This window comes from Coregonus clupeaformis, chromosome 37 (assembly GCF_020615455.1).
Source record: "Coregonus clupeaformis isolate EN_2021a chromosome 37, ASM2061545v1, whole genome shotgun sequence".
NCBI classification, from domain to species: domain Eukaryota; kingdom Metazoa; phylum Chordata; class Actinopteri; order Salmoniformes; family Salmonidae; genus Coregonus; species Coregonus clupeaformis.
Genome location: NC_059228.1, coordinates 3,944,583 through 3,958,261, shown reverse-complemented (window position 1 = coordinate 3,958,261; position 13,679 = coordinate 3,944,583). Strand labels below are relative to the sequence as shown.

Sequence of the window (13,679 nt, the reverse complement as noted above, 5' to 3'; positions counted from 1 at the left end):
CTGGCGACACAGTGCGTATGGCTGGCGCAGGATATACTGGACCGAGGAGGCGTACTGGAGACCAGGAGCGTTGAGCCGGCACAACCCGTCCTGGCTGGATGCCCACTTTCGCACGGCACGTGCGGGGCGCTGGCACAGGACGCACTGGGCTGTGAAGGCGCACTGGCGACACAGTGCGTATCTCCGCATAACCTGGTTCCTCAATGAACACACGCTCCTTACAGCGAGTGCGGGTAGTTTGCTCTGGTCTGCCCCCTGGCTCCTCCAACCACCCCGTGTGCACCCCCAAAAAAATTATTGGGGCTGTCTCTCGGGCTTCCTTCGTCGTCGGCACCGTTGGCGTCGCCGTTGATCCTCTCCTACCTGGGCTTCGCCCAGGGTCCTTTACCAGCAAAAATCTCCTCCCAAGACCAAAGTGTCTTCCACACCTGTGTCCAGGGTGTTTGCTCCTCCTGGGCACGCTGCTTGGTCCGTTGGTGGTGGGATCTTCTGTCACATTCGTTGATAGAAGGATCAGACCAAGGTGCAGCGTGGTATCCGTACATGTTTAATTAAATAATAAACACTTAACAAAAGCAACGTAACATGAAGTTCTAAAGGCTACACATCAAACAAGCCTAAACAGAAACAAGATCCCACAACTAAAGGTAGGCAAAATGGCTGCCTAAGTATGATCCCCAATCAGAGACAACGATCTACAGCTGCCTCTGATAGGGAACCACACCCGGCCAACATAGAAATAGAATAACTAGAATGTCAACATTCACACCCTGACCAAACTACCTAGAGAATAACAGGGTTCTCAAGGTCAGGGCGTGGCAAATGGAGAACTTTCACATCGGTTTGTGGATGCTAGCTTGTAGCTAGCTTGTAGCTCTACACTCCACACTATTCTGAAATCAATGAATTAATTACAACTAGCTACCTACATATTTTGAATCAAGGTGCAATAGGCTATTCAACCAGACTATTCTCCTGTTTGACCAATCAAAGCTACTGTAGCGTAAGGGGGGTATACAGAAGATAGCCCTATTTGGTAAAAGACCAAGTCCATATTATGGCAAGAACAGCTCAAATAAGCAAAGAGAAACGACAGTCCATCATTACTTTAAGATATGAAGGTCAGTCAATACGGAACATTTCAAGGACCGCCACAGGAATGGAAGACCCAGAATTACCTCTGCTGCAAAGGATAAGTTCATTAGAGTTACCAGCCTCAGAAGTTGCAGCCCAAATAAATGCTTCACAGAATTCAAGTCACAGACACATCTCAACATCAACTGTTCAGAGGGGACTGTGTGAATCAGGCCTTCATGGTCAAATTGCTGCAAAGAAACCACTACTAAAGGACACCAATAAGAAGAAGAGACCTGCTTGGGCCAAGAAACACGAACAATGGACATTAGACCGGTGGAAATTTGAGATTTTTGGTTCCAACGCGGTGTGAGACATGGTGTGGGTGAATGGATGATCTCCGCATGTGTAGTTCCCACCATAAAGCATGGAGGGGGAGGTGTTATGGTGTGGGGGTGCTTTGCTGGTGAAACTGTCTGTGATTAATTTAGAATTCAAGGCACACTTAACCAGCATGGCTACCACAGCATTCTGCAGCGATACGCCATCCCATCTGGTTTGGGCTTAGTGGGACTATCATTTGTTTTATAACAGGACAATGACCCAACACATCTCCAGGCTGTGTAAGGGCTATTTTACCAAGAAGGAGAGTGATGGAATGCTGCATCAGATGACCTGGCCTCCACTATCCCCCAACCTCAACCCAATTGAGATGGTTTGTGATGAGTCGGACGGCAGAGTGAAGGAAAAGCAGCCAACAAGTTCTCTGAATATGTGGGAACTCCTTCAAGACTGTTGGAAAAGCATTCCATGTGAAGCTGGTTGAGAGAATGCCAAGAGTGTGCAAAGCTGTCATCAAGGCAAAGGGTGGCAATTTGAAGTATCTCACATAGGGCTGTGAATAGTGTAGCTTGTCTTTGAGCTGGCGGATGAATGGTTCTTGCCTCTCTTCCTGATGGAGGTACTGCATGTTGGTTCCACCCTTAAAAGTAACAACAAAGAAAGTTAGCAGGTCTGTTAGGAAATGCCTTGGTCACACCATCTGGATAAGGGCATACCTTCAAAAATAATTGTCTAAACATTAACAATGATTCATATTTGTTCATATTTAAGTGACATTTGCATTAAATTGTGGTTTTAAAACATGTTCTAAGGTCAAATAAATGCCCCCAATTCGAATCATTGTATATGGAATACGTAGAGCAGGAACTATTCTGGGTGCCGCAGTAAAAGCATTGTAGGGAATACTCAGTAGGGTCTGTAGAATGTATACTCAACAAAAATGTAAACGCAACATGTGAACTGTTGGTCCCATGTTTCATGAGCTGAAATAAAAGATCCCAGAAATGGTCCACATGCACAAAAATATTATTTATCTAAAATTGCCAAGATAATCCATCCACCTGACCGGTGTGGCATATCAAGAAGCTGATTAAAACGTATGATCATTACACAGGTGCACCTTGTGCTGGGGACAATTAAAGGCCACTCTAAAATGTGCAGTTTTGTCACAACACACAATGCCACAGATGTCTCAAGTTTTGAGGGAGCGTGCAATTGGCACACTGACTGCAGGATTGTCCACCAGAGCTGTTGGCAGATAATTGAATATACATTTCTCGTTTTAGAAAATTTGGCAGTACGTCCAACCAGCCTCACAACCTCAGACCACTTGCAACCACGCCAGCCCAGGACCTCCATATCCGGCTTCTTCACCTGTAGGATCGTCTGAGACCAGCCACCCAGACAGCTGATGAAACTGAGGAGTATTTCTGTCTCTAATAAAGCCCTTTTTTTAGGGGAAAACTCATTCTGAAAAAGCTCTGATGTAGGCCAAAGAGGCCAACACGTAAGCTTAGATAAAAGTAATACTAGCAAGAGCAGTTAATTTTTTCTTTCAATTTATCTAATTGTTACCATGCACCTGCAACAAGATATGTCAGATGTGTGAGTGAATTTCTTTATGTTGAAATGTTAAAAGTAAAACACACCAAAAGGAGAAATATTTTGTATTATTACAAACAATAAACACTTTTTAATGAGAAAACAGAAATTCACTTTGGGTTAAAAAAAAACAGTATAAAATGAATAGCTATAAATAAAATACATACAAAATACATACAACTACTTCTTAATCATGGCCTCTAAAATGGCCATAATGCGTGCCTCCCTGGCAGTCACCTCCATCTCCCGCCTCCACATCTGGACCCTTCTGGGAGGGAGAGGAGGAGATGATGACCGGTGGGGTGATGGAGTGGCATCCCATGCAGCACCTCATCCATAACAGCATACTACTTACAGTATGCGGCTGTGGCCTCCCCTCCCTCAGTGCTGACTCTGTTGGGGGGAGCTTTCAACTCCTACAAAATATGGAAAAGGATAGCTTTCAGCATCAAACATAATACATGTAAAGCCCTTTAAAAGGCATTATGCCAATTGCAGTACATTTCTCTGGAATACTTGCACTTTTCTAAAATGTACAGTATATCTTCACACTTGCATGAATGTGCTGGTGAAGCATAGGAAATAGATGGGAAAGTGTTGTTGCTCTCAGAGAAAAGGGGAACTTTATTAGCCAAATACAGCACAGTAAGAAATGTCAAGATAGCATATTTTCACCCACGCAGGTGACAGCTGCCCATCGAGCTCACACTCCTTCACGTAGATCCTGAAAATAAATAAGATGAAGTACAAGATTAACCAAAACATGAGCAAAGTTATCGTTGTGTGTACTTTCTGTAGAAGGCTAGACTAACAGGTTATGTATTTGTATTTTGTATTTATTAAGGATCAAGGCAGCAGGTACTCTTCCTGCGGTCCAGCAATTTAAAATATTACATGACATTACATTTCATAACACTTTTCACAACACATTAAGTGTGTTCCCTCAGGCCACTACTCTACTACCACATATCTACAATACAAAAGCCATGTGTATGTGTGTGTAGAGTGCGTGTCTTATCATGTGAATGTATAAGCGTGTGTCTGTGTGTGTGTGTGTGTCTCTTCACAGTCCCTGCTGTTCCATAAGGTGTATTTTTATCTGTATTTTTTATCTGATTCTATTGCTTGCATCAGTTCCCTGATGTGGAATAGAGTTCCATGTAGCCATGGCTCTACGTAGTACTGTGCGCCTCCCATAGTCTGTTCTTGATTTGGGGATTATGAAGAGACCACTGGTGGTATGTCTTGTGGGGTATGCATTGGTGTCCGAGCTGTGTGCTAGTAGTTTAAACAGACACCTCGGTGCATTCAGCATGTCAACACTTCTTACAAAAACAAGTAGTGATGAAGTCAATCTCTCCTCCACTTTGAGCCATGAGAGATTTACATGAATATTATTAATGTTAGCTCTCCATGTACATTTAAGGGCCAGCCGTGCTGTCCTGTTCTGAGCTAATTGTAATTTTCAGAGGTCCCTCTTTGTGGCACCTGACCCCACGACTGAACAGTATTCCAGGTGCGACAAAACCAGGGCCTGTAGGACCTACCTTGTTGGTAGTGTTGTTAAAAAGGCAGAGCATCAAAATTAGTATGACTTCCGGGCATTTAAAGTATACTGGATTTTCGAAATGTCACATACTATTAAACATAGTTTTTTCACATACTCAAACAGCCTACTATATAGGACACAAGTATGGGTATTTGGACATGGCCAGTGTGAAAAACAGTAAAAAATAAACAGGAAGTGTCCAGTGTTTAATGTCTCTATATACATATAGCAGCATGTGTGTGTGTGTGCATATGTTTGTGAGTATGGGCGTATGCGTGTGTGTGAGTGTATATGTGAGTACAGGAGTCTGCTTGTGTATGAGGTGTGTGTGATTGTGTGTGTGTTTTGTGTGAGTGGGTTTATCTTTGTCTCCTACGACAGGGGATGGCATGATAGCTGTTCAACAATGATGGCCTGGAGATAGGTTTTTCAGTCTTTCATGCACCTGTACCATCACTGTCTGCTAGATGGTAGCAGAGTGACCAGACTGGTGGCTGAGACCTTCATGATATTCTTGGCCTTCCTTTGACACCGAGTGCTGTAAATGTCCTGGAGGGCAGGCAGTGTGCCCCTGGTGATGTTTTGGGCTGACCGCACCACCCTCTGGAGAGCATTTGGTTGAGGGCGGTGCAGTTGCTGTACCAGGCGGTGATGCAGCCCGACAGAATGCTCTCATGGTGCATCTGGAGAAGTTTGTGAGGGTCTTAGGGGCCATGCCAAATTTCTTCAGCCGCCTGAAGTTGTAGAGGCGCTGTTGCACCTTCTTCACCATCGTGTCAGTGTGGTGGGACCATTTCAGGTCCTCAGTGATGTGCACACCAAGGAATTTGAAGCTTTTGACCATCTCCACTGCGGCCCCATGTGGAAGGGGTCGTGGTCCCTCTTCTGTCTCCTGTAGCTTCTTTGTTTTTTTTTACGTTGAGGGAGAGGTTATTTTCTGGGCACCACACCGCCAGGGCTCTAACCTCCTCCCTGTAGGCTGTCTTGTCGTTTTTTGTAATCACACCTACCACTGTCTTCATCAGCAAACTTGATGATTGATTTAGAGTAATGCGTAGCCACGCATTCATGGGTGCACAGGGAGTACAGGAGGGGGCTGAGCACACACTCCTTGGGGGGCCCCATGTTGAAGATCAGCGTGGCGGAGGTGTTGTTATCTACCGTTACCAGTTGGGGTCGGCCCGTCAGAAAGTCTAGGACCCAGTTGCACAGGGAGGGGTTCAGACCCAGGGCCCTGAGTTTAGTGACAAGCTTAGAGGGCACTATGGTGTTGAAAGCTGAGCTGTAGTCGATGAACAGAATTCTCACATACGTAATCCTCTTGTCCAGGTGAGATAGGGCGGTGTGCATCGCAACGGCAATTGTGTCGCCCTTGGATCTGTTGGCCGGTATGCAAATTGTAGTGAGTCTAGGGTGTCGGGCAAGGTGGAGGTGATATGGTCCTTGACTAGCCTCTCAAAGCACTTCATGATGACAGATGGGGCGATAGTCATTTAGTTCAGTTACCTTATTTTGCTTGGGTACAGGCATAATGGTGGAAGTCTTGAAGCAAGTGGGGACAATAGACTGGGATAGGGAGAGGTTGAATATGTCCGTAAACACTCAAGCCAGCTGGTCTGCGCATGCACTGAGGACGCATCTTTTTCCCTCTTTGGTTGACTAACAGAGGTTGTAGCTGTACTCGTCCATGTTCCCAGTGACCTTCCTGTGGTTAAATGCGGTGGTTTGCACTTTAGTTTTGAGCGAATGCTGCCATCTATCCATGGTTTTTGGTTTGGATATGTTCCAATTATCACAGTAGGAACAACATCCTCTATGCTCCTCCTGATGAACCCAGTGACAGAGTCAGTGTAGTAATTAATGTTATTCCCAGAGGCGACCCGGAACATATCCCAGTCCAAGTGATCAAAACAGTCTTGTATCATGGATTCCGATTAGTCAGACCAACGTTGAACAGACCTTACCACAGGTGTTACGACTTCCTCTGAAGCTGTTTTACCGCACTGGTGTGTATTATGCATTTCTGTGTACCGCTGTTTATCGAATAAACCATTTATTCCGTGATTTACTCTCCTGCGCCTGACTCCGTCCTAAATCACCCGCTACAGAATCACACGCCCGACAGCATGGAGTCAGCAGGAACCGGGAATATGTCTGGAGTCGTGGAGCTGGTCCGGGAACTCGTTTTCCATAATGCAGGTGACCAAATTACCACCTCATCGGGCGGTGGATTGTGCGATAAACCTCCGGGTAGACGCTGTGCCTCCCAGGAGTCATATATATCCCCTGTCCCAGGCTGAAATGGAGGCGATGGAGACATACGTCTCTGAGTCCCTGCGCCAGGGGTTCATACATCCCTCCACTTCGCCCGCCTCCTCAAGTTAATTTTTTGTGAAGAAGAAAGACAGAGGTCTGCACCCTTGCATTGATTACCGAGCACTGAACAAGGGGACAATTCGTTATAGTTATCCTCTACCCCTCATTGCATCTGTAATCGAGTCAATGCATTGGGCATGCTTCTTCACAAAATTTGATTTCCGGAATGCGTACAACCTGGTGCATGTCCGAGAAGGGGACGAATGGAAGAAAGTATTCAGCACAACCACGGGTCATTACGAATACCTGGTGATGCCGTACGGTTTGATGAATGCTCCATCAGTCTTCCAGTCCTTTGTGAACGAGGTGTTTCGGGACATGCTTGGTCACGGTGTGGTGGTCTACATCGATGACATTCTGGTGTATTCCGCTACGCGCGCCGAGAATGTGTCCCTGGTTCTCAAAGTACTGGCCCCACTGTTGGAATATGACCTTCATTCCAAGGCAGAAAAGTGTCTGTTTTTCAAACAGTTCGTCTCCTTCCTCGGACACCGCATCACCACCTCAGGTGTGGAGATGGAGGGAGAACGCATTTCAGCCCTGCGTAATTGGCCGACTCCAACCACGGTAAAGGAGGTACAGCGCTTTATTGGCTTTGCCAATTAATATCGGAGGTTTATTCAGGGCTTTGGCAAGGTCGCAGCTCCCATCACCTCTCTGTTGACGGGTGGACCGTCTCGGCTCCGCTGGTCTGCTAAGGCTGACAGGGCTTTCAGTAACATGAGGGCTCTGTTCACCCCCCTGGTACTGGCCCATCCCAATCCATCATTACCGTTCGTAGTGGAGGTGGATGCGTCCGAGGTAGGGATAGGCACTGTCCTATCTCAACGCTCGGGCACGCCACCCAATCTCCGCCCCTGTGCCTTCTTCTCCAAGAAGCTCAGCCCGGCGGAGCAGAACTACGACGTAGGTGATCGGGAGCTGTTGGCTGTTGTCAGAGCCCTGACCATATGGAGGCAATGGCTTGAGGGGGCGAAACACACTTTCCTCGTCTGGACTGACCACCGTAACCTGGAGTACATTCAGGCAGCGAGGAGGCTGAACCCTCGCCAGGCCAGGTGGGCTCTGTTCTTCACCTGGTTTGATTTTACACTGTCCTACATACCGGATACTAAGAACATGAAGGCAGACACACTGTCACGGCTGTACCACACAGAGGAGAGGCCCATAGACAACACCCCCATACTCCCGGCCTCCTGCATTGTGGCGCCGGTAGTGTGGGCAGTGGACGTGGACATAGAGCGGGCGTTACGCACGGAGCCATCTCCACCTCAGTGCCCAGCTGGGCTGCGGTATGTGCAGTCTCTTGTCCGTGACCGTCTGATCTATTGGGCACACAGGTCTCCCTCCACACACGTCTCCCTCCTCTAGTCATCCAGGTATTGGCCGTACAGTTCACTGCCTGACCGGGAAGTACTGGTGGCCTACCTTGGCTATGGACGTGAGGGTGTATATCTCCTCCTGCTCGGTGTGTGCCCAGAGTAAGGCACCTAGGCACCTCCCAGCGGGTAAGTTACATCCCTTACCAGTTCCACAACGGCCATGGTCCCACTTGTGTATTAACTTTCTCACTGATCTTCCTCTCTCTCATGGTAACACCACCATCCTGGTCACTGTGGACCACTTTTCTAAAGCCTTCCGCCTCCTTCCTCTGCCCGGTCTCCCCACAGCCCTGAGATTGCGTGAGGCCTGTTTACTCACGTCTTCCAGCACTACGGGGTACAGAGGACATAGTGTCTGACCGGGGTCCCCAGTTTACATCCAGGGTCTGGAAAGCGTTCATGGAACGTCTGGGGGTCTTGGTCAGTCTGACCTCTGGGTTTCACCCCGAGTCTAATGGGCAGGTGGAACGGGTGAATCAGGATGTGGGTAGGTTCCTGCGGTCCCACTGCCAGGACCGGCCGGGGGAGTGGTCGGTGTTCTTGCCATTGGCCGAATAGGCCCAGAACTCTCTCTGCCACTCCTCCACTAACCTATCGCCATTTCAATGTGTTTTAGGTTATCAGCCGGTTCTGGCACCGTGGTATCAGAGCCAGACCGAATCTCCTGTGGTGGATGACTGGATTCTGCGTGCGGAGGAGACGTGGAACGCTGTTCACATCCACCTCCAGTGCACTGTGCGTCGCCAGAAGGCCAACGCTGACCACCACCGCAGTGAGGCCCCAGTCTTTGTACCGCAGCGAGGCCCCGGTGATCAGGTCTGGCTCTCAACCCGGAATCTGCCCCTCCGCCTGCCCTGCCGGAAGCTGAGCCCGCAGTTTGTGGGGACGTTCAAAGTCCTGAGGAGAATAAACAAGGATACCTATAGGTTTCTACTCCCTCCAGATTACTGTATTAACTTCTCGTTCCATGTGTCTGTCCTCAGGCCGATGGTGGCTGGTCCGCTCCAGGAGTCTGAGGTGCGGGAGGTCCCTCCGCCCCCTCTGGGCATCGAGGGGGCCTCAGCGTCCTCCGTCCGTTCCATCCTGGATTCGAGGCGTCGGGTGGGGGGCCTTCAGTTCCTCGTTGAGTGGGAGGGGTATGGTCTGGAGGAGCGGTGCTAGGTCCCGGTGAGGGATATCCTCGATCCCTCCCTGTTGCGGGATTTCCACCATCGCCATCCGGCTCGCCCTGCTCCGTGTCCTCCTGGCCGTCCCGAGGCCGTTGTCGGCGTGCTGCTGCACCTGCGCGTCAAGGGGGGGAGGGTACTGTCACAACTTCCTCCGAAGCTGCATCCTCTACTTGTTCAGGCAGGCTTTGGCGTTCGTCGTCACCGACCATCTAGCCACTGCCGCTTCTCATCTCATCATTCCATTTGTTTTGTCTTGTTTCTTACACACACCTGGTTCATATCCCCTCATCAGTACCTGTATAAGTGTTCCCTCTGCCTCCTTGTCTATGTGTGTGTTTATTGTAGAGGATATTATAGCTCGGTGGAGCTATTGTATTGTGTATTGCCGGGATATTCACCCGTGTGCCTTGTTTTCCCCAGGGCACCGTTTTACCGCACTTGTGTGTATTACGCATTTCTACGTACCACTGTTTATCGAATAAACGATTTATTCCGTGATTTACTCTCCAGCGCCTGACTCCGTCCTAAGTCACCCGCTACAACAGGTGCTTTCTGTTTTAATTTCTCAGATGTAGGCAGTGAGGTGCAGAATGGAGAAATTATCTGATTTTCTGAAGGGCAGGCGGGGGAGGGCCTTGTAGCCATCTCTGAAGGGAAAATAACAGTGGTCAAGTGTCTTCTTTCCTCGTGTGGCACAGTTGATGTGTTGATGAAATTTCAGGAGAATTTTCCTCCGATTTCCTTTAATTATAGTCCCCAACTACATCAAATGCAGCCTCAGGATTCGCGGTTTCTAGTTTGTTCAAAGTCCCGTATAGTTCCTTGAGTGTCACCGTGGGTTCGGCTTGAGGGGGGATATAAACGGTCATGACAATAACGGATGTGAATTCTCTTGGGAGGTGAAGGGGTTGGCTTTGATGTTGAGGTATTCCAAATTGGGAGAGCAAAAGGTCTTCAGTTTTTTTAATGTTGCCACAATCACACCATGAGTTATTAATCAAGAAACATATTTTCCGCTCGATGTACGGAGAAGCCAACAGGCTCTATGGAAGAAGAAGGTGTGACCAGCAAAAGGAGATCCTTGCCTTGAGCTTGTCTACCTTTTTGTCCAGAGCCTGTACATTAGCAATGGATATTCCTGGAAGCAGTGGGTGGTTTGCCCTCCTACGGAGTTCATCTCCCAGGACAAGCTAGCTAACAACAGCTAGCTAGCTAAATGTCCATGAATGTTTCTTGTGTGTTTCGACCTGCCCCAAAATTAATTTTATGATTCAGTTAGTTTTGGTATTTTAACCTGATGATCACGTTTGGTGGGGATAGACAAAGTCAGCATGCATACAATGGTGCACGCAGACGCACGTGCTTGACCGGTTTGGTCAAGGTGCTAGATCATCCTGGTGTGTAGGTACTTACCTGTTCTCATTCTCATTCAGTATCAGCTCCTCTATCAGAGCATTGAGGACAGTGAGTATTCATAGGTAGGAGAAGGCATCAGGTAGGAATAGGACAGGAAGGATCAGGTAGGAGATGGCATATTGTTGTTACACACAGTCAGATATTATTATAGTTATAGTACAGCAATACCCCTGTAAGGTCAAACATTGTCTGGTTGGTGGGGTTTGATGTTGAAACAGTGTACAGATGTGCCTGGTCTTTGTTAAACACCCCCGCACCCCCCCACCCATCTCTCTCTGTTTCGCTCTTTCTCTCTCTCCATCCAGCCCTCCAACTCTCTCTCTATGTCTGCCAGACAGACCCTCTGCCAGCTTCTCAAGGACAACTGCACTGTGGTTCATTTCAACTTTACCCACACACACACACATACACACACACACATACACAATGTGTTCTGTTAACTGTCATCTCACTGCTCTGTCAGGAGAAAAACCTCTTATTCTGTGTGTGCATGTGTGTGCGTGCATGTGTGTGCGTGCATGTGTATGCGTGCATGTGTGTCAGGAGTGAAGCTCCTGTTCTTCTAACAAGACTGTTATTTCCTCTGGTGTGTGTGTGTTCTCTGGTCTAGAAGTAATCCCGGAATTATTTGAGCAGCGCTGTGTCTCATCATGTTAAACACCCCTCTGGGCTACAGGGTTGAACCTGCTGTACTGATGACAGCAGAGCAGATCCAAGCATAAGGACAGGATAGTGTAGTACAGAACTTTAAAAGACATGTAGTGTTGTGCTGTATAGTGTGTGGAGAGGTGGCATCTGTATCTACCCTGCAAACTGATTCACAGGGTAGATATGGTAAATGGGTCCGTAAATACAAAACATAAACACATTCGTGTACCAGACAATAATACACAGAAGGTGCCAAACTCCCTCATTATGTTGTCTTTTAACTCCACATGGTGGTATTAATATTCCTATCTGATGTTTGGATGAATAAAGCATTTGTGAACCATCACCTGCTGTTTCAGCCAAGACATAGTGGCACGATTAAGTCATTTAGTGATGAAGGCGTTTTACAAAGACTGCTTTCAAGTGGTTTTATGAAATAAGGATCCTGGGAATTGTCTGTTCTTTTGACTTACACTGAACAAAAAATATAAACGCAACATGTAAAATGTTGGTCCCATGTTTCCCTGAAATGTTCCATATTCACAGAAATATTATTTCTCAACTTTTTTGCACAAATGTCTTTATATCACTGATAATGAGCATTTATCCTTTGCTAAAATAATCCATCCACCTGAAAGGTGTGGCATGTCAAGAAGCTGATTAAACAGCAAGGACCCGTGTAGCTCAGTTGGTAGAGCATGGCGCTTACAACGCCAGGGTTGTGGGTTCGATTCCCACGGGGGGCCAGTATGAAAAAAAGACAACAAAAAAACAACCATGTATGCACTCACTAACTGTAAGTCGCTCTGGATAAGAGAGTCTGCTAAAATGTAAATTATCATTACCAGTGGTGATTTTAGGATGTCAATCTTGGTGGGGCAAACTTAACTTGTGTATTTTTTAGATGCATGCCAGCAAAACCACTACACAACACAATACCAAACAATACATTAATTGCACTATAACGGTGGCAAATGGTGCCCACAAACTGTTAGGGCCTACATAAAGCTGTCCCAATAGCAGAGTCCCAACACCTTACCACTGTTACACCTGGCTATCAGCGGAGCCTTGTCTGGCAGCGAGACAGTTAATTCAGCCTCATTGCCTGCCTTTTTAAAAAACATAGCTGATATGGCTGACTTGCTTAAACAAATGTGGTTTCTACTGACAATTGAGATGTACAAATTATGGCATAAGGGAACGATGAGAGGATAAGAGACAATCTGTATTTTCGATTAAGACATTAATGAGCGATAACTATTTGTTCAGCAATTTTGAAATGTACAGCGACAGAATGCAGAACATAGGCCGTTCTTACAATTTTCTCCCTGTACGCCAAGTTAGAACTGTAGGATAAATAAAGGGGGCATATAAGCAGACAATGATAGCTCTTACAATATTCGATGATGACATTTCTCTAAAACAGGCTATAGGCTACATGTGCACCACCAAGTCAGAACAGTAGGCTAAATTATGAGGGGGAAAAGGACCAAATTATTAGGGTGAGGCACATGGGCTACTAACAGCTTACTACACAACATACACTTAGTATAACTTTCTTAGATGCAGTATACAAATCTCCCTGGCATATTACATCATTTATGCAGAAGCATACAATACATTTTTGGACTCACCATTGTGCTGTGCTCACTTGAACTGGAAGGCGGCACTGCGGTCCTTCTTGTGAGGAAATGTTGTCATAAAACTTTGTCATCAAAGTCTGGCATTCTCTGGATTCATGGTGCTTTCAAGACAACTGGGAACTCTGAAAAAAACAAGGTTGAATCATGACGTCAGTGAGCTTCAGGTCGGAGCTCTAGAAAGAGGCCATAGTTCCCGACTTTGAATTCCGAGTTGGATGACTGTTCAAAACTTATTCTCCCAGTCGGAGCTCATTTTTTTCAGAGTTCCCAGTTGTCTTGAACACGGCAGAAGTCATGCTGGATTCATGATGACTGCTTCTCTAGCTTGCTAGCTAAGATTTTGAACATGATAAGTCCAATCAAAGCTACAGTAGATATGACGCGATTTTGACATGATTTTATCTTTGGCCAATGACTTTGAGCCTTCTTGGATGGGCACTTCTAATGTAAATCCATGGCAGCAACCAAGGGGACTTGA

At 46.9% G+C, this 13,679-nt stretch overlaps 1 non-coding gene across 1 annotated transcript; it reads left to right on the top strand.

Annotated features, from left to right (window-relative positions):
• The first annotated feature begins 12,231 nt into the window (after positions 1 to 12,231).
• Positions 12,232 to 12,304, top strand: trnav-uac. The gene has a single exon. It is a non-coding gene; the product is annotated as a tRNA-Val (tRNA).
• The last annotated feature ends 1,375 nt before the right edge of the window (positions 12,305 to 13,679 follow it).